The sequence below is a fragment of the Pteropus vampyrus genome, unplaced genomic scaffold (assembly GCF_000151845.1).
Source record: "Pteropus vampyrus isolate Shadow unplaced genomic scaffold, Pvam_2.0 Scaffold107, whole genome shotgun sequence".
Lineage (NCBI taxonomy): Eukaryota > Metazoa > Chordata > Mammalia > Chiroptera > Pteropodidae > Pteropus > Pteropus vampyrus.
The window spans coordinates 3,246,608-3,251,231 of NW_011888888.1; positions in this window are offsets into that span (position 1 = coordinate 3,246,608).

The window sequence follows — 4,624 nt, forward strand, 5'->3', positions numbered from 1 at the left end:
TTGTTACTTTAATGACTCATTTGATGGTTGTCACTAATTTCACTTAAATGCTAGGGTTCTACAGATAATATTGTAACATTTATATAATGTAATTGTGGGGAACTCCAATGATTCCCTCCCCACACACACATTTTTTTTTACCGAAGTATAGAAACCATAACTGTTTCTTGCTCATTTAAACATACTTTCCTGGATTTTATACTACAATGCAAAGAAGGCGACTAGACTTCTTCAAATGAATTGCTCCTAAACACATGAGTTTGGGATGCCAGAAGAATATCAGGATGCTAAAATAACATTAGTTGTAGTTGACATTTAGTGTTTCTACCAAGAAAATCATAAACACATTAATCAAGACAAACACTCTGATACTCCACATTTCTCCCACAGCATTAGCTTTTGATGTCAATTAGAAAAGCAAGAAATATATGCTAAAGGGAGAGTGAAAGAACTGAGAAAACAGTTTATTAAGTACTAAGTAATAATTTAATTGATCTCCAGAACATGACCTATAGAAGTTATTGGCAACCTTAGAATGAAATATAGATTCTTAATATGAAGAAAAGCTACATTAATTATGAGCAACCCATTCAGTGAAGTTATGAAAGCCCATATTGCTAGTCAAATTCTCTAGATTCTCATGCCTTTACTTGGTTCTGCACGCTTTTCTGTCCTCTAGCAGAATATAAATCAGTGTTCAGTCCCTTTCTCCTTCTCTTTCCTATTTTTAGATTCATTCTTTGGGTGCACTTCATCACCTTTCTTGGTGCTAAGTTACATTTCAAAGTCAAGAATCTCTACATCTATGTTTCTGTCCTGTGCACTATTCCATGGCAAATTACAGTAAGATGACTCCCAACCACTGGACACATATCAATTCATCTTACCCTAAAATCTACCTCCTTTTCTCAACATTCTTATATCTGCTGGTGACAAGTTTTAGGCTAAACATCTTGAGATAATCTCTAATAATTCTCTAAAAACTCATGTAAGTATTCCTCATATGAAAAATATTCACATCTTTCCCTTCTTCTATATTCTAGTCATCATTACCTCCAAACTCTCATTAGAGACTCCTTATGCTTTCTGCTTATACTAAAAGACAACAACATTTTGAAAACAGCAGTTATGGTTAACTGACTTTTTCAAGAGACTTCTATTGTTTACCAATGTCATTATGAAAAGTCCACATTCAAATAAAATAATGCTATCTTACTTTTCCTACCTAGTTTCAAAACTTGGTATTCAGTAGTTATATCATGTATTCTTGGAGTAACCAAAGAAAGAAAAGAGTACTCTGTGTAATTGATTTGTGAACATAAATGTAGGTGTTTTATTTATCCTTGTTGCATTTCATCTTGTTGGAATTGGTCCCATTGCTTCAGCTTGTCAGGGTCATTTTGAATCTATATTAAGCATGTCTTTATCAACTATAGAAAAATTGAAGTTTTCAATCTCTTTTTCTCTCCTTTTATTAAGTTACAGAACACTTTATTAAATGGAATATTAGTTGGAAACCTAAATATTATCTCCATATAAAAAAGGAGATGCTTGAGAAATAAAGGGAGGAGAAGAAACTTCAACGTCAGCACCCGTTTCTCCTTCTCCCTCTAAATGCTGTCCCTCCTCATTCAGGACTAAAGTAACATAGAAAGGAAAGAGAAGAGAATGGCCCTTGGTTCAGTTATCTACAGTATGTTATTTGTAATAATTTATATTATGGGGAAATTAAAAAAAAAGTCTTTGATTCCTTTAACAAGTTGGGTTTGAAAAATGAAATCTGCAGTTGCTATACATAGAAAACCCAAAGAAATTCTCTGATTAAGAGCATTAACAATAAGGAAAGTGTTGCCCTGAGTCATCTTTTCTGATTTATGTGTTTAAATTCAAATGATTTCAAATTAAACATTAACTGATAGCAAGTTTGTTTGTTACTAAATATAGTGACTCAATTAATTTTGAGTAGATCATGTTATCTGTGCTAACAGGTGCATAGAAGAGAAAATGAAATGGATTAAATAACACTAAGAACATCTGGATATGATATTTAACTTGTATTCCTCACAAAGCAGTCTGATTGCCTTTTATCTTCATTTCCAGTTTGTACTCTTGGTCCAAAATGATCTTTTGGTATAAAAGTCATATATATAACAGCTATTTAAAGCTCTGTTACATATGTGATATTTATAATTGGAAACTTCCAGTGATGGAATTAGTTGCATAGATACATGTTAAAAAGGGTTTACTGCCAATTTCCAAACTCATTTTCAATGGTGTGATTTCCAAGATGGAAATATCGAGGTTGCTGTAAGAAGGCATTTGTGATTCTTTGTCTTTTTTCTATTACCGATACTGATTCACACAATGGGAACATTCCTAAGACAACTTTAAAAAATACCTTCGAATATACACAAAAAGCACTCCTTATAATACCACAAATATGCTTTCTGGGAAATATTTTAAATAAGCCACTATAATTCTGGAAATATATAAGTAATAAGCTAGATCCTACTTTATTTAAAGAAACGTGGTAAATTTAGCAGATGTTTGAACAGTCTGACAAGGTCAAGATGAGAACCACTATAAACAGGCAGTTGCTGTTTTTGTTACTTTAATGACTCATTTGATGGTTGTCACTAATTTCACTTAAATGCTAGGGTTCTACAGATAATATTGTAACATTTATATAATGTAATTGTGGGGAACTCCAATGATTCCCTCCCCACACACACATTTTTTTTTACCGAAGTATAGAAACCATAACTGTTTCTTGCTCATTTAAACATACTTTCCTGGATTTTATACTACAATGCAAAGAAGGCGACTAGACTTCTTCAAATGAATTGCTCCTAAACACATGAGTTTGGGATGCCAGAAGAATATCAGGATGCTAAAATAACATTAGTTGTAGTTGACATTTAGTGTTTCTACCAAGAAAATCATAAACACATTAATCAAGACAAACACTCTGATACTCCACATTTCTCCCACAGCATTAGCTTTTGATGTCAATTAGAAAAGCAAGAAATATATGCTAAAGGGAGAGTGAAAGAACTGAGAAAACAGTTTATTAAGTACTAAGTAATAATTTAATTGATCTCCAGAACATGACCTATAGAAGTTATTGGCAACCTTAGAATGAAATATAGATTCTTAATATGAAGAAAAGCTACATTAATTATGAGCAACCCATTCAGTGAAGTTATGAAAGCCCATATTGCTAGTCAAATTCTCTAGATTCTCATGCCTTTACTTGGTTCTGCACGCTTTTCTGTCCTCTAGCAGAATATAAATCAGTGTTCAGTCCCTTTCTCCTTCTCTTTCCTATTTTTAGATTCATTCTTTGGGTGCACTTCATCACCTTTCTTGGTGCTAAGTTACATTTCAAAGTCAAGAATCTCTACATCTATGTTTCTGTCCTGTGCACTATTCCATGGCAAATTACAGTAAGATGACTCCCAACCACTGGACACATATCAATTCATCTTACCCTAAAATCTACCTCCTTTTCTCAACATTCTTATATCTGCTGGTGACAAGTTTTAGGCTAAACATCTTGAGATAATCTCTAATAATTCTCTAAAAACTCATGTAAGTATTCCTCATATGAAAAATATTCACATCTTTCCCTTCTTCTATATTCTAGTCATCATTACCTCCAAACTCTCATTAGAGACTCCTTATGCTTTCTACTTATACTAAAAGACAACAACATTTTGAAAACAGCAGTTATGGTTAACTGACTTTTTCAAGAGACTTCTATTGTTTACCAATGTCATTATGAAAAGTCCACATTCAAATAAAATAATGCTATCTTACTTTTCCTACCTAGTTTCAAAACTTGGTATTCAGTAGTTATATCATGTATTCTTGGAGTAACCAAAGAAAGAAAAGAGTACTCTGTGTAATTGATTTGTGAACATAAATGTAGGTCTTTTATTTATCCTTGTTGCATTTCATCTTGTTGGAATTGGTCCCATTGCTTCAGCTTGTCAGGGTCATTTTGAATCTATATTAAGATCTCTATACTGAATTTATACTAAGATTTTAAGTGCTATTTCACTGCCTATACCTTGGTAAAGTTTATTGGGTTGTTTGTTTTATTTGTGTCCATTCACCTGACTCTTTTTTACTGACTCTCTTTTCCAACTGGTGATTTCTTTACCGTTCTTTACTGCTCTGTTTTTTTCTCCCTATTTCTTAAAAACGAAGAAGCAGTTGATAAGTTGTTTAATTCTTGTGGATTGTTAGCGTTATGTTAGCATGAGAGTGATTCCTCACAACGAGATGTATGCACTTTAATATTTTCATTTCTAAAATCAGAATGAAAAAATTTATCTCTTACTAAAGAAACTTTAGGCAGCAGAAAGCAAGTGAGGAAATAATCTTTTAGCCAATATACAGAAAGACCAGGGTAGTCTATGAAGCCTTTTGATAAGTCTGTTCCTAAAATACCATTTATTTAGCGTTTTGAGGGAAATTGGTTTGAAGGAGAGAAATTAATAATTGAAATGCCTACTAATTATTGATCAGATATTATGTGCCTGTGGTGTGCTTCCTAAAATTTTTAAATTCATTCTTCATATATGCAATGATAGAAATTATCTTTATTTTACAGATGAAA